Source organism: Chelonia mydas, chromosome 4, assembly GCF_015237465.2.
Source record: "Chelonia mydas isolate rCheMyd1 chromosome 4, rCheMyd1.pri.v2, whole genome shotgun sequence".
Classification (NCBI taxonomy): Eukaryota; Metazoa; Chordata; order Testudines; family Cheloniidae; genus Chelonia; species Chelonia mydas.
This window is the reverse complement of record NC_057852.1, coordinates 58869015-58890803: the sequence shown is the minus strand read 5'-3', so window position 1 is coordinate 58890803 and position 21789 is coordinate 58869015.

Here is a 21789-nt window from a genome sequence, read left to right as displayed (position 1 = left end):
AGTGTCCCTCCCAGACCCCAGTGTCCTTTACCTCAGAGTTCTGCCCCAGCAGTCTCCACACTCTGGGTCTCCCCTCCCAGGGGAACTCCCAACCCTCTAAACCCACCTTGCCTCAGTGGCTACTGCCAGTCATCATCTAGCCCCTGCTCACTGGGGCAGACTGCGGTCTGTAATGGCCACTCATCATTGGCAAGGGGTTAGGACCTGCTGCCTTTTCCTATCCTCAGGCTGCCCCTCTGCAGCCCCAGTACCTTTTCATAGGCCTCCATCAAGGCCTGCAGGTTTACCAGGCTGGAGCTCCCCAGCTCTCTTGCCCTGTTCCCCAGCACTGCTCCAGCTCAGATACCTTACTCCTAGACAGCTAGCCCTTCCCATTCCAGGGCTAGAGTGAGACTCCTCCAGCTTCTGGCCCACAGCCCTCTTATCAGGGCCAGCTGGGCCCTAACTGAGCTGGCCACAGCTGTGGCTGCTTCCCCAATCAGCCTAGCTTGGCTGCTTTTAATCCAGGAGTGGGGCAGCCGCTCCATTCATCCAGCCCGTACTTCTTTAACTTGCTCTCAAGAATACTGTGGGAGACCGTATCAAAAGCTTTGGTAAAGTCAAGGAATAACACGTCCACTGCTTTCCCCTCATCCACAGAGCCAGTTATCTTGTCATAGAAGGCAATTAGGTTAGTCAGGCATGACTTGCCCTTTGTGAATCCATGCTGACTGTTCCTGATCACTTTCCTCTCCTCTAAGTGCTTCAAATTGATTCCTGGAGGACCTGTTCCATGATTTTTCCAGGGACTGAGGTGAGACTGACCGGCCTGTAGTTCCCCGGATCCTCCTCCTTCTCTTTTTTAAAGATGGGCACTACATTAGCCTTTTTCCAGTCATCCGGGATCTCCCCCAATCGCCATGAGATTTCAAAGATAATGGCCAATGGCTCTGCCATCACATCAGCCAACTCCTTTAGCACCCCATGGACTTGTGCTCATCCAGCTTCTCTAAATAGTCCTGAACCACTTCTTTTTCCACAGAGGGCTGGTCACCTCCTCCCCGTACTGTGCTACCCAATGCAGTAGTCTGGGAGCTGACCTTGTTTGTGAAGACAGAGGCAAAAAAAAGCATTGAGTACATTAGCTTTTTCCACATCCTCTGTCACTAGGTTGCCTCCCCCATTCAGTAAGGGGCCCACACTTTCCCTGACCTTCTTCTTGTTGCTAACATACCCGTAGAAACCCTTCTTGTTACTCGTAACATCCCTAGCTAGCTGCAACTCCAATTGTGATTTGGCCTTCCTGATTTCACTCCTGCATGCGTGAGCAATATTTTTATACTCCTCCGCGGTCATTTGTCCAAGCTTCCACTTCTTGTAAGCTTCTTTTTTGTGTTTAAGATCAGCAAGGATTTCACTGTTAAGCCAAGCTGGTCACCTGCCATATTTACTATTCTTTCTACACATCGGGATGGTTTGTTCCTGCAACCTCAATAAGGATTCTTTAAAATACAGCCAGCTCTTCTGGACTCCTTTCCCCCTCATGTTATCCGCCCAGGGGATCCTGCCCATCAGTTCCCTGAGGGAGTCAAAGTCTGCTTTTCTGAAGTCCAGAGTCCGTATTCTGCAACTCTCCTTTCTTCCTTTTGTCGGGATCCTGAACTCGATTATCTCATGGTCACTGCCTCCCAGGTTCCCATCCACTTTTGCTTCCCCTACTAATTCTTCCTTGTTTGTGAGCAGCAGGTCAAGAAGAGCTCTGCCCCTAGTTGGTTCCTCCAGCACTTGCACCAGGAAATTGTCCCCTACACTTTCCAAAAACTTCCTGGATTGTCTGTGCACCGCTGTATTGCTCTCCCAGCAGATATCGGGGTGACAGAAGTCCCCCATGAGAACCAGGGCCTGTGATCAAGTAACTGCTGTTAGTTGCCTGAAGGAAGCCTAGTCTACCCCATCCCCCTGGTCTGGTGGTCTATAGCAGACTCCCACCACGACATCACCCTTGTTGCTCACTCTTCTAAACTTAATCCAGAGACTCTCAGGTCTTTCTGCAATTTCATACTGAAGCTCTGAGCAGTCAGACTGCTCTCTTACATATAATGCAACTCCCCCTGCCCTGCCTGTTCTTCCTGAACAGTTTATAACCATCCATGACAGTACTCCAGTCATGTGAGTTATCCCACCAAGTCTCTGTTATTCCAATCACATCATAATTCCTTGACTGTGCCAGGACTTCCAGTTCTCCCTGCTTGTTTCTGAGGCTTCTTGCATTTGTGTATAGGCGCTTAAGATAACTTGCTGATTGTCCTGCTTTCTCATGCTTCCTCCCGGTATCCCACTTCCCTACTTACCTCAGGGCTTTGGTCTCCTTCCCCCGGTGAACCTAGTTTAAAGCCCTCCTCACAGGTTAGCCAGCCAGATGCTTGGATCCCTATTGTGACATCCTCATTAGCTACCATTCATCTTCTGCCCTGGCCTTCCTCACAGCATATTTTACAGCAAAATAGCCTCTGTTTTAATGGTGTATTTGATTTTTCTGTGTTGCAAGCTGGGTATCTATATGTAATCTCTTGCCAGCCTACCATTTCTCCTTCTTTTTAGCCTTAATGCATGTCTTATTCTTGAGTATTCATGGAGCCCGGTTAAGCACTTCAGGCTGCAATGGACCTAAAATAGTATTTATATCATATTTTATATATTTTGTGGATGCTATTTTATGCTCACAGTAGTACTCATTTATTGAAGGGTAAAGAAAAGAATTGTTCAAGGAATATTTTAACAATGCAATATTCTGGGAATTCAGAATGGTATATTTCTCTATCACACAAACATGAAGTTATACTGTCTGTCATAAAATAATTGAATGTGGATTTCTGTGAGCAGTATATTAAATCTTATCCTTAAAAAAGCTAGTCATTTTCGCTTTACCAGCTAGCTGGATTTCCCTTCGACCTTGTACCTGCCATAATTTTTGTTTCATGTTTTTTCTTTTTAAAAATTTCAAGTGAATTTTAGAGTGTCAACTCTTGGAATTTTCACTCCAGAAGAGATTTAGTCATCTCTGTCCACTTCATTAATGGATAAGTGTTTACATCTCAAAAATATTGCCATAGTTGGCAGTAATTGGCAGTTTTGTTATTATTTTCAGCAGAGAGGCCTAGGATTGAATTGGAATGGCATTAGGCCATTTCACCCCTGGATATGATCCCATTAGGTCAGCACAGAAGCACATTGTCAGGGAGCCTGTAAGAACTTCCGTTGATGCCGCTCACACTAAATGTGTTCTATGGATAAACTGAGAAGTTCAGGCCTGACCCAAAGCCCAGTGAAGTCAGGGAAAGGCCCTCTGTTGACTGTAATGACTTAAGAAGCATGTTCTTGTCCATGGATAGTGGATTAAAATAAAGTTAATTACTGCAATATAGGGATGGCCTTAATGTTTGTTGAAATGGTGCAATCCTATCCCAATCTAAGAGAGAGCTTGGAAAACTTTAGGGATGCAGCAGCTGAAAGGCTAGGGGTGAGTTTCTGTGGAGCACCCATACAAATCACAGCACCAAACTTGCAGCTTGGAGAAAGGGGGAAAATAAGGTGGCTTTAAGTACCAGTTGTGTCCTTCCAATTCTGGGTTGCTCTGGGGGCTGAAGAGGCCCCGAGAGCAACTCAGACAGCCCGAAGGACCTATATAAGTTCCAGCAGGTTACCCTATGGCCTGCAACACTGGTTGGAATTTCTGCAATACTGCAGGCTGCCGTTTTGCCCATTTCAGAGTAGCAGCCGTGTTAGTCTGTAGACATAAAAAGAAACGGAGTACTTGTGGCACCTTAGAGACTAACAAATTTATTAGAGCATAAGCTTTCACGAGCTACAGCTCACTTCATCAGATGCATACAGTGGAAAATATAGTGGGGAGATTTTATATACACAGAGAACATGAAACAATGGGTGTTACCATACAGACTGTAACAAGAGTGATCAGTAAAGGTGAGCTATTACCAGCAGGAGAGAGGCGGGAGGGGGGGAGGGGGGGAGGAGCCTTTTGTAGTGATAATCAAGGTGGGCCATTTCCAGCACTTTACAAGAACAGTAGGAGGGGAAATAAACAAGGGGAAATAGTTTTACTTTATGTAATGACACACCAACTCCAAGTCTTTATTCAAGTCTAAGTTAATTGTATCCAGTTTGCAAATTAATTCCAATTCAGCAGTCTCTCATGGAGTCTGGTTTTGAAGTTTTTTTGTTGAAGAATTGCCACTTTTAGGTCTGTAATCGAGTGACCAAAGAGATTGAAGTGTTCTCCGACTGGTTTTTGAATGTTATAATTCCTGATGTCAGATTTGTGTCCATTTATTCTTTTACGTAGAGACTGTCCAGTTTGGCCAATGTACATGGCAGAGGGGCATTGCTGGCACATGATGGCATATATCACATTGGTAGATGTGCAGGTGAACGAGCCTCTGATAGTGTGGCTGATGTGATTAGGTCCTATAATGGCGTCCTCTGAATAGATATGTGGACATAGTTGGCAACGGGTTTTGTTGCAAGGATAGGTTCCTGGGTTAGTGTTTTTGTTGTGTGGTGTGTGGTTGCTGGTGAGTATTTGCTTCAGGCTGGGGGGCTGTCTGTAAGCAAGGACTGGCCTGTCTCCCAAGATCTGTGAACCACTGTGGGTCTCCGGGGTAGGGGCCCTATGAAAAGGTCCGGAGGGCCCGAGGTGCAGGGTGGGTGGGGGGAGCCCTCTCGCAGGACTCGATCAAGATAGGCCCGAGCAGCGGGCAGTAAAGCGGCCCTCACCTCCTGAAGTACGCATCAGGGAATACAAGGGCCGGAGAGCCCCATGCGCTGAGCGAGTGTCAGGGGATCCAGCCAGTCTCCTCAGTCGTAGTCCAGGAGGTCTCCGACTCTGGTGACTTCTGCCAGGACCAGCCTCTGTCGCACCGAGCGGGTCTCTGCCACCTGCACACAGAGTTGGGGGTTGTGTAGCAGAGGCTCCGCAAGGAGATCCACCCCTAGGGTGACCGCCGCGGACCTGTTCAGCGAGACCAGTTTCCAGGTCCAGAGGAGATCCTGGTAGAAGACCAGCAGCCCGGAGACATCTCGCGGAAGACCTCTCGGATGGAGATAAAGGAGCTGCTGGTCGATATAACCCACTTCATCAGATGCATGGAGTGGAAAATACAGTAAGCAGGTATAAATATACAGCACATGAAAAGATGGAAGTTGCCTTACCAAGTGGGGGGTCAGTGCTAACGAGGCCAATTCAATCAAAGTGGATGTGGCCCATTCCCAGCAGTTGACAAGAAGGGGTGAGATTCCTGAAGAACTTCAAGTTGACATCCACTGCTAGCTTGGCTGTTGGACTTTGGGTAGATTGCATTACACACTCTGGCTTCTTTAACATATTGGATGTGTCTCCCCATTTGCAGAACCCTGGGGACAGGGTATATGGTTATGGCTTGAGGCCACTTTCTCACAACTCCTTCACAGTATAGTTAGTTTTCTTCCGTTTCAGAAAATTAATTTTCTAAACGTTATCAACATCATGCATCATAAAACCATCTACTTTTAGAACCTTGTCATGATGGAAGGAGCCACAAACAATTAAAAAGATGCAAAGGAACCCAGGCTTAACTGGAGACATTTCAGAGGGCCTGCAGGCTAGTGGTATGTCATTTTCCAGCTACATCAAATTCCAGTGGACCAGCTATCCACTGAACACAAATGGAGGTTAAGTCCTCAGCTCCTGGCTCTCAGCAATCGAAGGGCTCGTCTACACTGGTAAGTTTTGCTGATGAAACTAATGTTGACACGAAAAAATAGACAAAAGCAAAGTCAAAGTCTACATTTGCTCCCTCTATCAACAGATGGTGTCCACATTTGGGGCACCATTGTCGACAGCGTGAGTAATGCACTGTGGGTATGTATCCCACAGTGCCTGGCGACACCATCTGTCACTAGGTGTTGTGGGAAGGCAGAAACGGAGTGCAGCGCATCATGGGACATGCAAAATGTCCCGTCATGCACCGCTTTGTGTCCCAGCCCTCCAATGGTTTCTGGCTTCCTTTCGTGCTATTCTGGCTTTCCTTCTGTGACGTTTTAAAAACTGTCCAACTGTCAGTCTTTATAGTGCGCACCAGCGTCTGCAGTGAGAGAGGATGGATCCCGCACTTCTCTTCTATGTGCTGTTGACTGTTGTGAGGGCATTGCGCATCACAGCAGAGTTACTTGCAAAGTTACCGACAGAGGATGAATCGCAGGCACCCGAGTGTGATATAGACAGCAGCAACATATCAGTGCTTTGTGCATTCACAAAGCAGCTGCATGCAGTAGACCGTCACTTTTGGGCTAGGGAAACAAACACTGATTGGCGGGATCGCATTGTCATGCAGGTGTGGGATGATGACCAGTGGGTACGGAACTTTAGGATGGGTAAAGCAACCTTCATGGAGCTATGTGCTGAGCTGGCCGCCAACCTGCGGCACAAGGACACCAGAATGAGAGCTGCCCTTTTGATAGAGAATTGTGTTGCAATTGCTGTGTGGAAGCTGGTGAATCCAGGCTGCTACCGGTCAGTTGCAAATCAATTGGAGTGGGGAAGTCCACTGTTAGGGCTGTATTACTCCAAGTGTGCAGGGCAATAAATCGCATCCTGCTGCAGAGGACTGTGACTCTGGGAAATGTGCATGAAATAGTGGATGGCTTTGCAGAGATGAGTTTCCCTAACCATGGCAGGGTGATTGATGGCACACACATTCCAATTTTAGCACCAGAGTACCTTGCCTCAGAATACATCAATAGAAAGGGATACTTTTCCATGGTGTTGCAGGCGCTTGTGGATCACCGGAGTCTGTTTCACAGACATGAATGCAGGCTGGTCTGGAAAGATGCATGATGCATGCATTTTCAGCAACAGTGGTCTGTACAGAAAGCTGCAGGTGGGGACTTTCTTTCCAGACCAGAAGATCACAGTGGAGGATTGGAAATGCCCATAGTAATCCTGGGAGACCCGGCTTACCCCTTACAGCCCTGGCTCATGAAACCTTACACAGGGCACCTGGACATCAGCAAGGAGCGTTTTAACAACAGGCTGAGCAGGTGCCGCATGGTAGTTGAATGTGCCTTTGGCCGTTTGAAAGCTTGCTGGAGGTGTCTCAATGGCAGGCTAGACCTTACCAAGGATAGTATTCCCGTGGTCATAGCCGCGTGCTGCACTTTGCATAATCTGTGTGAATCTAAGGGTGAAATGTTTGCTCAGGTGTGGAGCACTGAGGCAGAGCACCTGGCTGCACAGTTTGAACAGCCAGATGCTAGGGCTGTCAGAAGATCCCAGAGGGCTGCCCTTAAGATCAGAGAGGCTTTGAGGAACCACTTTGACAATGAGGGGCACTAACACATGTCTGCTTTGGAGTTGCTTCCCTGGTGCATCCATGTACAATTTTGGGGCCCAAGATCCATGCAACAAAATGCTTTAGAAGCCTGTTCCCACGAGTGAATTGATTGCTACACGCTTTTTGTAGAACACAGAATAAAAACGCTGTACCATTAAATACCTTAGCCTTTATTTATTGTTGAAAAGGGTAAAACCTCACAACTGTGTGTAGCTCCAGCTATCATTGTTCAAGCTGTGAGAGGGGGTGCACTGATGGGGAAATTCAGGAGTGCTGTGAAGTGAAAAGGGACGTGTGGGCATAGAGAGGGATGGGATTGGCAGAGAATTGTACATATGCATGTGCTGCCATGGAGGTCGACCACGGAACTGCTCAGTCTGCAGCTGTATCAAAGACTTGAGTATTTCTGTCTGATCCTCCATAACTTTTATCATCCTCTCTCTCGCTTGCCTAGCAAATGCTGCATTGGCTTCCCAGTACTCTTTGTGTTCCCTGGTCTGTCTCTCATCGCGCTGCAGCACCTCCTGAACATGTCTTCTTTGCTGCATCTCTGCTTCTGCCTTATCTGCTGAAGCCGGTTGGCAGGGGTGCCTGGTGTGTTCCTCAAGGTCTTGGCTTCTGTGGACAATGCACAGAAGAGGGATTGTTACATTCCAGCAAACGATTGAAACATTTCGGTAACAAGGGCCTTTTGCAACTAGTAGCAATCAGTTTCTCACTGACTCCAGGCAGGCACACAGCTCCGTGAGCACCCCAATCATGAGTGTCGGGAGTGGGGGGAAGGTGGTTGTGCGTACAGACAAAATGGTCACGGCTTGCAGGGCAGCTTTGCAGGGAACTCATTCTAAATTTATCACACACTTTTTCACAGGTGGCCAACCTGCTTGCTGACATCTCACTGCTGCGGGTGAACAAGGAAACCAGGACACAACTACTGCATGCTTGCGGCTTTCATCCCAGTCTATATGCAGCTCAGCTATGTGCCGCTTTGGTCCCAGCTCCAGTGATTCCTAAATGGCATGGTACAGTTTCTTATAATGGGGGAACTAACAAGGCTGCAATCCCTTGGAATCTGCGGCAGAGGATTGACAAGTACCTCTTGGAAACTTTCCAGAGCCTCTCTCTGGAGGATTCCCTGCAGGTCTCTATGTCCATCCACACCCTGCTTGGCCATGCAGATGAGTACAGGGCAATGTCCAGCTCTCATAAAACACTACCTGCCTCTCGCTTTTCGATTCCCTACACAAGCCACAGCAATTTACCCAGTGTCTCATCTGCTTCCTGCTCCCCGTAGAGCACTTCTGGAGTGGAGAAAAGTTCCTGGCTGCCTGCCCCACCGGACGACCCCATTGAGAGCTCCACATCCTCTTCTAGCTCCACTTCTTCATCCACAATTTCAGTCTCCGGGTTATCCCCTTTTTCTGCTGCGCTGAAGTATCCACAGGGCTATCGGTGATGGAGGTGGGGTCACCACCGAGGATAGCATTCAGCTCCTTATAGAAGTGGCAGGTCTTAGCTGCACCACCAGAGCGATGGTTTGCCTCCTGCACCTTATGGTACGCCAGCCTCGGCTCCTTTATCTTCGCTGTGCACTGCTGCTTGTCCCGATCATAGCCCTTTTCGCACAAGCCTTGAGAAATTTGCCCATATGTGTTCCGATTCCTACAGGTCAATCACAGCTGTGACGGAACAGACTCCTCTCCCCATATACTGATCAGATCTAACAGCTCAGCGGTGGTCCAAGTGGGAGCGCGTTTGGTGCGATAGCCAGCCATGCTTACCTGGGAAGCCACCTGGGAAGCCAACAAGCAGGAAATGAGATTTAAAATTCCTGGGGCTTGCAAGGGGGAGGGGTGGGTTGGCTGCAGAGCAGCAGAGTTCAAACCGCTGACCAGAGCAGCAGCGTGGGAATTGTGGGACACTTTCTGGCGGCCAATAAAATTGTAAAAAAAAATGGTGTGGTGTGTACACTGCCTGTTTGTTGACAATAAAGGGAGGGGAAAAAACAAAAGTCTCTTGCAGGGGTGGAAGTTTTTTGTCGCCAAAACTGGGCATTTTTTTCGACAAAAGTCCCATTGCAGTGTGTACGCTATCGCTGTTTTGTCACCAAAAGGCACTTTTTGGCAACAAAACTTGCCAATGTAGACAAGCTCTAAGGCTATTATCTATTTGTATTTCCTGCGTCAGTCTATTGAGAACATTCTTATTATCTTTGATCAGAACAGAAATAGTGTTGTCGTATCCAGGAGCTATGTTTCCCCTGTTGGAAACTCTACTTCATTCCTTACACTTTTTACAAAATCACTTAATGTTGTTCTTTTGTTGTCAGGGACCCTTGGATCCCATCCAAATATCGATGCACTAATTTCAGGCTTCAGCTGCTTTAAAGTCAAAACCTGAATTGATATTTGACCTTATGAGCAATTCTTTAGCAAAAATATTTTGGTGGAAGAACAGCTTATTTCTATATGGCCATTTAAAGTACCAACTCCAGAGAGGGGTATCAGAATAAAAGATCTCAGTGGAGCCTACAGTTGGAAAGGTAACAAAATTATAGTTGTTGGGCAGAGAATACCAAGACATGTTTACCTAGTTTCCTGCCCTTACATGCTTCTCTTCACCTAACATTGTGGAAGACAAAATCTAAAGTATTTAAGTTGTGGTGAATAATACAGTTTTGAAGTGTGGTACACTTTTTTTCCTACACACCCACATTTGTGCAAGATTTGTTAGATTGTAAAGGTAAATGTGTGCTCCTGGTATCTAAAAGGAAATATGTAAGAATATTTGAGGCTTCAAAGTTATGATGAATCCGATTTAGAGACTTTTTTCCCACAGTCTTGCTTCCCTGAAGAAGGCTTACCAGAGCCTCTACAGTCAGGCCAGATCGACATACATACCTATATCTAGACACTATAGACCTGTAACTACATTGCTCAGGGGTGTGAAAATCTACACCCCCTGAGTGATGTAGTTATACTAACCTAACCTCTGCGTAGACAGCGCTGTGTCAACGGGAAAGCGTCTCCTGTTGACATAGCTAACACCTCTTGTGGAGGTGGATTAACTACGCCAATGAGAGACCTTCTCCCCCCTTGGCATAGGAGCGTCTTCACTAAAGTGCAGTGCAGCTGTGCTGCTGTAGCACTGTATGTGAAGACAAGCCCTCAGAGAACTGTGGGGTAGGATGATCAGGTAAGGGACCTCTACTCCTCTGTATTGACAGATTTAGATACTTTGACTTCTTATCTCTAGTGTTATGAAACCTGTAGTCACTGAATTTCCATTTTGTGTATTTAGCTTTAAGGCTTCCTTATGTCTCTTTCAATCTTTTCTCTCTTTAGCTAAGGGAACTGGAAATGATGCTTCAGTCCCTGGAAAACTAGTGTTTGGTTGGCCAGATGTTCTGCCCCCTTTTCATTCGCTACCCCTTGTTTGAATTTAGCAAGCTACTGTGCTTCACATTTGTGGGGTGTCTCAGATCATTACTCATAAGGCATGAGACTGAGATTCATTACATTCAAATAAGAAGTGACAGGGAGCAACCAGAGCCAGCTCCACACTTACTTTAGTCTCTCATCTCCTGGCCTCATTCTACTTCAAGGTAACAGAATTTAATCTGTGCTGGAGGCTGGGCCCCCTGCCAGCCAGGACTTCAGATCCACAGATCAATGAGAACTATGCTTATTCTGCTACTTCTCCAAGAAGTTGGCGGCAGGGTATCTTCCAGTTCTTCTTTGAGTGATTGCTCATGTGTATTCCACAATCGGTGTGCGTGCTCGCCACATGCACCAGTGCCGGAAGTTTTTCCCTTAGCAGTACCCGAAGGGGAGCACCTCTAGCGACCCCTGGAGTGGTGCCTCCATGGCGCAGTATAAGGGGCGCTGTGTGCCCCTCCCCTCAATTCCTTCTTGCCGTCAGTGAAGGTATGTCAAACTGCTCTGCTGCAGCTTGCTGTAGCTTGTCCCCAGAACTGCTTGTTCGTTCAGTGTTGGTACCTGTAGTTAGTTAGTTGTTTAGTTAGTTTAGTTTAGCTGGAGCGCCTGGGCCGGGGCATGCCCTGTGCCCCGAGTTTTAAGTCGTGCAACACTTGTAGGCGATCTCTGCCAGTGTGATCCACAAACAGACTGTTTATGCTGTTTGGGGGAAACCCATCTCAGCGACTGCTGCAAGAGAGAAAGGGACATTAGGCTCTGATGGAGTTAGCGCTGAGCCCAGGCCGGATTAACCTTTTGTGGGCCCGGCGCCAAACATATTTGTGGGCCCCCATGGGGGCAGTGGAGCATGGCACTGGGAAGTCAGTCCCCAGAGCGAGGGGCAGGCCAGGGGCAATGGGGCATGGCATGGCAGGGGCAGCCCTGCTCCGCCCAGCCCAGTGCGAGGGCACTATTTACAAACCGGAAGTTGCCAGATGCACAGTGGCCCGCTGGCCCTGTGCTGCCAGAATGCCCCTTCCCCTCGGGGGGCAGGCCCATGTCATACCACACAGCCCCCCCCCACCGCCGAACCCCCTCCCGCCCCGACTACCTATGGCCAGAGCCCCCCTGGACCCACTATGCCCAGCCCCCTCCCAGGACCACCCACAAATGCACAGTGCCCTGCACACCACCACCCTTGCCCTGTGCCCCCTGCCCATAGCCCCACCACAACTGCCCAGCACCTCCCACAGAACCCGCACTCCCTTGTGCCCCAACGCACACAGATCTTCCCCGCCCCCTCACAGCCCAGCACCCCCCAGACTCACCACAGACCTCCTCCCCCAAGCCCTGTCTCCTGACCGCACTCACAGGCCCTGCTGGGAGGCGACTGTGAGCCGGCCGTGCAGCCAGGGCTGGTCCCAGGGCTGGGAATCCTCCAGCCCCTTGGAAGTGGCATGATCAGCCAGGCCAGGACTGGTCCCAGCTGGGGTCCCTCAAGACTAGGGTGACCAGATGTCCTGATTTTATAGGGACAGTCCCAATATTTGGGGCTTTCTCTTATATAGGCACCTATTACCTCTCACCCCCGTCCCGGTTTTTCACACTTGTGATCTGGTCACCCTACTCAAGACGCATTTGCCTGGAGGGGCCCAGCCAAGCCCCCACACTGTTGCCCCCATAACTGGCCAAGACTGGCCAGGCTTCTGCACCAGTCCCAGGTGGCTCAGCTCCGGGAAGACGGGGAGGGGGGCACAGTCCGTGGGAAGCAGGGACTGCCAGGAGCTGGAGGTGCACTGGGATCCGGCCAGGGGGCTGAGAGGAGCAGGGGGTGGGGCCAGGGAGTGGAGAGGAGCCCTTGGCTGGCCAGCAGGCAGGCCGAGAGGAGCAAGTGGTGGGTGGGGGGAGCCAGCGGGGTCTCGCAGTGCAGTGCAAATGGAGCAGGCCGGTGCCCCTTCTGAGCATGGGCCTGGCTCCATGGAGCCACTGGAGCCATTGTAAACCCCACACTGACCCCGGCTCCGGGCACCGCTCCAAGTCAGCACCGGGCACCATGGTGTCGGTGCATGGCAACCCTTGGGCGCCACTGACTAGTCGGCACCGCTCCCCGTCCACGGGACGCGCCAAGAAGGCTAGGAAGAGGCCTTCTTCGCCACGGCACCAGAGTAAACCTGGGACAGAGGCTAGACCCATGTTGGGCAGTCCTTGATCCTCACCGGCCTCTAGGCCTCCGACTCAAGTTGAGCAGAGTAGCCCAGCTCATTTGGAGCAGGCCTTCCCAGATGTCCAGATGCCCTCCATGCCAGAGGCCGTGCAAGCGGCCCAGGATGTTATATCCATGCTGGTACCAGGAGCACCACCGATGTCAGCCCCGCGCTCCAGAGGCAAGCCGCCGCTGGGATCTCCGCAGTCACCCCTGGCTCAGTACAGGTCTCGGTCGAGGGAACGTTCCCTATGCCGTTCGCCGCGCAGTGACCATTCAGGGCAAAGTCCACGTGGATCGCCCTCGACGCCCACCAGGCTGTCTGGTTGGGTTCCATCCGATCAGGATTCTTAGCACTGCTCCACCTTGAGGAGCGAACACTGGCAGGACCGAGGCAGACGACACCAAAGGTCCTCACCCAGGAGGGGCTATCGCAGCTGGTCGCAGCACAAACGTCGACATCATTCCCATTCGTCGTCCCACTCCAGGACCCCTCCTAGGCACTGCTCCACAGCCCTGGGTGTCGATCACCAGCATCTCGCCGTCGCAGGTCTGCCTGCCGGAGCAGATCGCGGAGCAGCTGTTTCCGATGGTACTGGTCCTCCGTGTCGGGTTCGCGGTCCTGTGGGCGTCACTGCTCCCGGCGTCACCGCTCCTCCCAGTCCTGGAAGAGCAGCAGGTTGTACGTCAGCCCGGCCTCCCTTTGTAGTCGTCCATCGATGGGCCAGGCCAGCCACGCTGAACAAACAGCTTCGCCGGTGCCACAGCAGGTGCAGAGACACCAGGCCCCGTGGCCAGCCCAAGGGTAACAGTGAGCACCATGGCCCCCGAAGCAGCCCCCGATGGGGGCTCACTCAGTGGCCAGAGCTTCAGAAGGACAGTCGGTCTCCCTCTCCAGACCCCCCAGGAAGGAGTCGGTGGGACATACATCCTCGGCACTGTGCCTGGAGACAGACCAGGTGGTGGACCCTCCAGTGCCAGTAGACATGCAAAGCACCGCACTAGCCTTCTCACCCTCCCCGGATGAGGCGATTATGGCCCCTCCTCCCTCCGTCCTGCAGGAGGATTTTAGGGCCCACCAAGAACTCTTAAAAAGGGTGGCATCAAGCCTCCACCTCCAAGCAGAGGAGATGGAGGAGCCCTCGGACTCCCTGTTTAATGTGCTGTCCTCCTTGGCACCAGGCAGGGTGGCCTTGCCTCTCCACAAAGGGGTGGCAAAAATTTCAAATGCCCTGTGGCAAACCCTGGCCTCATTGGCCCCCATCTCTAAGAGAGCAGAACGCAAGTATTTTGTGTCTGCCATGGGGCATGAATACTTGTACACCCACCCTGCTCCCAACTCCCTGGTGGTCAAGTTGGTCAACCACAGGGAATGGCAGCGTCAACCAGACCCTACCTCGAAAAATAAAGATTCAAGGAGGCTGGACTCATTTGGAAGGAAAATTTATTTGTCCTCGAGCTTCCAGTTATGGGTGGCGAACCACCAGGCCCTCCTGGGCCGGTATGAGTTCAATCTGTGGGGCTCCTTGCGCAAGTTCGAGGACTCCCTCTAGAAGCACGAAAGGAAGGAATTCAAAGCGCTGGTGGAGGAGGGCTCAGCGGCTGCCAGGGCAACCCTGCAGGCAGCTGCAGATGCAGCAGACATGGCTGGATGGTCCATGGCCTCCGCGGTGTCCCTGAGACGGGCGTTGTGGCTCCTGCTCTCTGGGCTGTCCAGCGAGGCGCAGACCTCCTTGCAGGACCTCCCGTTTGATGTCAAAGCTCTGTTTGCGGAACAAACGGATACAAAGCTGCATGGCCTGAAAGACTCTCACATGACCCTCCAGACTCTGGGTCTCTATGTTCCGGCTCCGGCTAAACCTAAGTTCAAGACGCAGCAGACTCCTGCTCAGGCCACCCATTCAAAGTACGAGACTGCTTATAAGAAGCCACGGGACTATAAGAGGTGCCCACAGAGGCAGTCTCAGCCTGCCCCCAAGCCTGGATCCTCCATGGGCAAGCAGGCGGGGAAAAGGCGGTTTTGATGGGACGCCCGGGGGTGCCCTGCCAGTTCTCATCAGGGATCCACCCTCAATAAAGCTTCCCTTCTCCAATTGGTTGTGTGCTTTCCTCCTGGATTGGTCGCGGATGACCTTGGACCGACAGGTCCTCAACACCATATCCTGGGGCTACACCCTCCAGTTTACCTCCACCCTCCCAACCACCCTCTGCCCCCATCCTTCCTGGGGGAGCCCTCGCACAAGGCTCTGCTCGAGCAGGAGGTGGGCGACTCCTGGACCTAGGAGCGGTGGAAGTGGTACCGGGGGAGTTCAAAGGCAAGGGGTACTACTCCCGCTATTTCCTTATCCCAAAGGCCAAAGCGGGGCTCAGACCCATCTTGGACCTGCAAGGCCTGAACCAGTACATGGTGAAGCTCAAGTTCCACACGGGTTCCCTGGCCTCCGTCATCCCCTCCCTGGATCCTGGGGGCCGGTACGCCACCCCCAATCTGCAGGACGCGTACTTCCACATTCATATATTTGAGGGGCACAGACGCTTCCTCCGTTTCATGGTGGGACAGGAACACTACTAATTTACGGTCCTCCCATTTGGCCTGTCCACTGCCTCCAGGAATTCACGAAATGTATATCAGTGGTGGCGGCCTACCTCAGATGCTGGGGGTCCAGATCTTCACCTACCTAGATGACTGGTTGATCAAGGGCAGCTCCCGGTTGCAGGTGTGGGAACACGTGGCGCCCCTTCTGTCCACGTGCACCACTTTGGGCCTGTTGGTAAACAACACCAAGTCCATGTTAGTCCCAGTACCATGCATAGAGTTTATCGGGGTGGTCCTGGATGCCTCGTCGGCCAGAGCGTCCCTCCCACTGGACAGGTTCGAGACCCTGAAGGGGCTCATTGACACGGTCATGAGATTTCTGGTGACAACAGCCAGAGCGTGCCTCCAGCTCCTGGGTCACATGTTGGCAGGCATGTATGTGGTCTGTTATGCCAGACTCTGGATGAGGACCCTTCTGCTCTGGTTGGCTTTGGAGTTTTCCCAGGCCGGGGACAGGATGGAGAAAGTCCTCACGGTGCCCGAGCCAGTGATCGCCTCCCTGAGGTGGTGCTCCTCCCTGGGAAATATGCTCCAAGGGATCCCGTCGCTGGAACTGGTGTCTGACGCATCGGACCTGGGATGTTGGGCCCATGTGGGGAGCATTCAGACCCAAGGTCTGTAGTTGGCTCAGGATTTGACCCTTCTATTGTCTATTCCACGTCCCGCCCTCCTTCCCCTCTGTCAGGGTTGTCTGCAAGCAGGAACTGAGGGTGGGGGGAGCGCGCAGCACTCCTTATACCACGCCATGAAGGCACCACTCCAGGGGTTGCTAAGGGCACTCCCCTACGGGTACTGCTAGGGGAAAAACTTCCAGCACCGGTGCACTTGGCGAGCATGCACACCTATTGTGGAATAGACATGAGCAACACATCTCGAAGAACACCAGTTACGGAAAAGGTAACTGTTTTTTTCCTGGGGGTTCTAGAGAAATTTCTCTGTAGCCCAATCCAAGCCTAACTGCATTTTTTCTTCTGGTTGATCTGAGGATGTTGGTTTGGAGCTCTTGGTTCAGCAGAGGAGGATATGTGTGTGATTAGCCCTTGTGCTTTCAGTTGTATACATTGCTATGTTTATACCTTAATTTTTTGCTTCAGGAGTGGTAGGGAACACTGTTTCTCAAGTTATTCATTGTCTGCTTCACCACTCCCTCTTTGTTTATCTCCCACTTATCTTCATGCCTTCTTCCATACCACACCTTATGCCTGGAACTCCCTTCTGTCCCAGCTGTGCATGGTGCAGCTTGCAAGATGGATGCTATGATTGTATGCTTATGGGGGCAGGAACCATAACTTATTCTGTTTTGTACAGTAACAAGCATGTTGTTGGTGATGGTTAACAATACAATAAGTGATTCTCTCCCCCCCCCCCCGCCCATTGTTTCTGATTTTATTGCGTCTTTTGAATATCTGTTGAAACAGAATGCTCTAGCAGTTTTATCTTAGGTATGCAGATAGGGCCTCTTATTTGTTTTCAAATCTGTTTCCCTAGTCTAGGGATTTGGCAGCCTCAGTGTTCCCCTTTGTGGTTAGCAGTGATAGAGTGTTTGTTTAGCTGTGTTTCCTGCACCTTTTCTGATTTTTCATGCTGATGTTCCCGTCTGGGTCCCCTGCTTCAAGTGACATCAAAGTCCCTTCACAAGGCTGTGACTCCTCTCCTTCTGCAGTAAATAGGGTGGGTATGAATATATATATATATATATATATATATATATGTATAAAGAAATGGGGAAATCGTAAGAGGAAAGCCCTGTGGAGGGTTGAGTGTCCTGGTCACTCATGGTTATTGAAGGGTTCTGGAGAGAATCCAGGTAAGTCCTGAAAGCTCAGGAAAGGTGTGGTTAACAAACTCCCCTGCCTGGACTCTAATCATATAGCTACTAAGAAATCTGTCTGGAATGCAAACAGCTTTCAATTCTGGCTCTATACTTGACTCTCTCTCTTTGTTCTCCTCTTCAGCACCCACAAATGGTTTCTCTCTTCTCTTGTTGACTGTTGTTGTCCTCACACTCTTCTTCTCTGTAATTATTTTATGTCTTCAGTCCAACTTTATGGCCTTGTTGGTGATGAAAACATTCAAACTTGTAACTCTCCAGTGGTGAAGCCCCACATAGTATTCTGCACAGAACTGCACTGGTGGGGAATTATGGGTCCCACTTTGCCAGTTTAGGTATAACATAGAACCATGATCCTACATCTGTGTGGGGGGAGAACAGTGCACCCACATGAAGACCTAATTGGAGTCCACCCATGCAGACCTCAATGAAGATTTGGGGCCTTTAAGAGTGCAAGCCGTTAAAGCAGAGCGTCTGTCCTTTATGCATAACTATGATACTAACTGAGTAGCAAATTACACACAAACAATTACATTAAAAGAACATTATTAAGGTTGCAAAGACAAGCACTGAAAAGTTAGAAAATACCACAATTAAGGCTGCCTGTGCAACATTAATTTACCTCCTGTGTGTATGCATTATGATAGTCTTTAATTATATGATCACATACTATTTTTTCAACAGGACCCCTACTTCATTCAGTGCACAGGATAAACTGCTCAGTTAATGAGCAATGTTCAATATTTTGTTTTTGCTTCATTGTTCAATAGGCATCTTAGGACATATTTACTGCAAATTATTCAAACACTGCTCTGAAAACAGAATTATTAATTTCTTCATGGACTTGTCTCTGGCACTCATCACTATAGCATCTGAGGGCTTCACAAATACTAATGCACTTATTTTCCCAGCTCTCTGTGAGGTGAGAGGGTGATATCCCCTTTTTACAGCTAGAGAAGTGAGAGATTAACTTAAAAAGACCATGAATTTTGGATGCCCAATTTGAGATGCCTAGTGTCACAACCCTGCTTTAAAATTTCCCCTGCTGGACAGATACCAGGCTTCTGTGTTTGAGAGTCAGTACTGCACCTGTGTTCTTTTTAAACTTCCTAAACTAAGCAGCATCCACACATTTTTTCTGGTTTTCGCTCTCTATGCATACTCTCAAGGTTCACATCCTGTATCACACCCTTTCTGCCAGCTGAGACCCCACAGTGCAATTGCCTAGGCCCTGTGACTAGGGCCAGCTCCCCTGGCCTCCCCACTCTTTCCCAGACGTCCACTATATGTGCAGGCTGGCTTACAAATCATTTCTTCAGGAATACAGGATAGTGGAAGCAAACAGGCACAGGCTATGCAAAACATTCCAAAACCAAACACTCTTTACTTTAGATAGCAGCAGTAAGGCTCCAGGTCCCCTCTTCGGGACTCCACTCCTCCAGGTCAGGCTTCTCTTCCATGTGACTCAGTCAGTCTTCATGTGCTCATTCTTGCTCTCTCTTCCCACCCTGGAGTCCAGCGAGCATCCTTTTCCCTTGACTGGCACTGCCATCAAAACATCCCCTCTCCCTCCAAAAGCCTGTGCCTTTGTTCCACATGTGAATCCTTTCTCTGCATCTCTCAGGCTCTGTAGTTTTTAAGACACAATGCTAACACCTGATTTCTTTATTCTGCTTCTGGGGCAATTCCACTCTTCAAACCTCAGTCCCTTGCAGAGAAGTTGGAGAAAACTGGTTCTCCCAGCTTCAGCCAACCCATTGCCCTAAGGTGCTCCCATTTGAATGGGTGACCCTCCCGTATCCCTGATCTGATGATATCCTGACAGCAGATGGTGGATTCCACATCTATTGTATGACTCAAATGATACAGAAATTTCATAAAATAAACTAGAATACATAAGTTGTGGATAGAGAGACAAGATGGGTGAAGTAATACTTTTTTATTGGACCTGTGACAGGTTGGACCCCCCCTTCCGGGATCCCACCTGAAGTACTTGGATTTCATTGAGCCTGCCTGCTCCACTAGCCTCGGCTCCCTCTCCATGTTTTTCTGAATTAGGCTCTCCAGCCTCTGGCAGCACACACACACAGGTAGGAATGCACCAGCTGTAGAATCACAGAGTCTGCAAACAGCGCTCTATGAGAAGACTCAGCTAAGAAATCGCCCAGCATTCAAGTGCAGCTCCCCTCTGGAAAGTACACCGAAAATAATATTGTCTTGCACTGTAGAGAAACCTATGCAATGTAAGCTCGTAAATTTGCCCCCTCCCTCAATGTGCAGAAAGATATACACAACTTCTTGCCTGCCCCCCAGTTAGAAATTGCACAAACTGGGTTTAATACTAAACAAAAACAAGTTAAGGCAGATTTTAAGTGATAGCAAAGGCAGATTACTAAGCAAATAAAACAAAACACTCATACTAAGCTTAAGATCTTAAAGAGACTGGTTTCAAGAAGTAATTTCTCACCCTAAATGTTGTCTTAGGCAAGTCACAGAGTTTCTGTAGCTTAGAGTCCCAGGTGTTTCTCTTTATAGTCTAGACTAAAATCTGTCTCACTCTGGACTCAGCCCTTGCCTTTCCCACAGCTCAGTCCCTTTGTCTCCTCAGGTACTTTCAGCTGTCTTCTTCTTGGGCAGGAAGGCAGTGGAGAGGAGTCCTGTTTTCCTTACTCCCCAGCCTTAAATAGAATGTGCATAAGGTGGGAAGCCTTGGTTTTCAGTGGAAATGTACCAGCAGTGTCTAAGATGGCACTTTTTACCAGGTGACATTATCACCTGACCTTGCAGTGTTAAAGCAACCATGAAACCAGATTTATTTGCAATGTCCACAGGAAGGAACTCCTGGAAGATGGGGGATCCACATCTTTGAAGACTCATTAGGAAAAAGGCAATAGCCCATTAAGGCTGGTTGCTTATTGTCTGGTGGGCATCTCCAAGTATATACACAGTTGTTGTGAAGGCTGATTCACCACGCTGGCACTTCGAGTACAGAAGGTGTGGGTCCACAAGGACTCTAAAAATTAATACTTGCCACTCCAGGCTTGTATTAAACTCCCAAGGTTACAGCTTTTTTTTGACCTTGGATTGGTAGATGTTGCCACCACTCAAGTGCAAAACCCCTTTGAGAGCCCAGGAAAGCACACTTGGGAATTCCTTCCTGTGGGGTACCCTCAAGCCCTTTCACCCCCATCCGGGGAAGAATTGAGAAAGAAGAAGAAGAAGAAAAAAAAAAAGGAAATTAGCTGTGGCCACCAGCTAATTAAACAACGTGCACAAACCTCTTAAGACACAAAAATCCAATTCTGTTCTTTAAAAAGGTAAATTTTGTTAATAAAAAAAAGAAGAAAATACATCTGGTAATTTAGGCTTTTGCTAGATTTAAAAAAAAGCACTACAAGGATTAAGCATCAAGAATAGCTCTCTTGAGGTCCAGTTTAAAGGTTACAAGCAAAACAAAAGCACTTGGGGTTAGCACAGAGGAGTCCACAAGCCATAACAAAATAAAAGGGATAAACCTAATTGCGTCTTCCTAGACATTTCCTGATCTACTTACATATCTGGGGTTTTAGATGAGTAGTTTCTAAGTATGATACTAATGTTTTATCATATCTGACCCAGGCTTCTCATAACTGCTCCCTATCTGCCTTTCCCCGAGAGCAGACAGACAAAAGGGGACTCTTGTTTCATTTTTTAAAAGTTCGAGCCTTCCCATTGGCTCTTTTGACCAGGTGCCCACTCACTTCCTTTTACCTATGCATAGCAGTGAGACTTTTTAACCCTTTACAGGTAGAGCAATTAGAGAACAGCTACTAAGAGGGATTTTATAGCTACTGGCTGGCTGAGCATCCACAAAAGGGAGCTACCCCCTCTCTCTTCATTTATCACAGTTGTAATTTTACATAGTCAATATTCCTAACTTCAGATACAGAAATGATACATGCATACAAATTGGATAATCACATTCAGTAAATAACCTTTCCAATGATACCTACAAGACCCACCTTGCATAAAATATACCTCAGTTATGCCATATCCATATCATAAGCATATTTCCATAAGGAATATGCGGGGTAATGTCACAGAACCAACTTCTGTTTGTGAAAGAGAGAAGTTTTCAAGCTTCACAGAGCTCTCCTTTAGCTCTGTATAGCTTGAAAGCTTGTCTGTTTCATCAACAGAAAGTGGCCTAATAAAAAATAATACCTCCGCTGCTTTGTCTCTAATATTGTGGACCAACACTCTACAACATCAATACAACGAGTATAAATTGTACATAGAGCCCCAAATAATCACACACAATAATCTCTGATTTTTCAGAGAACATAGCATTTTATAACATGTCATATGCTCAAGCACAACTCCCAGTGACTTCATTT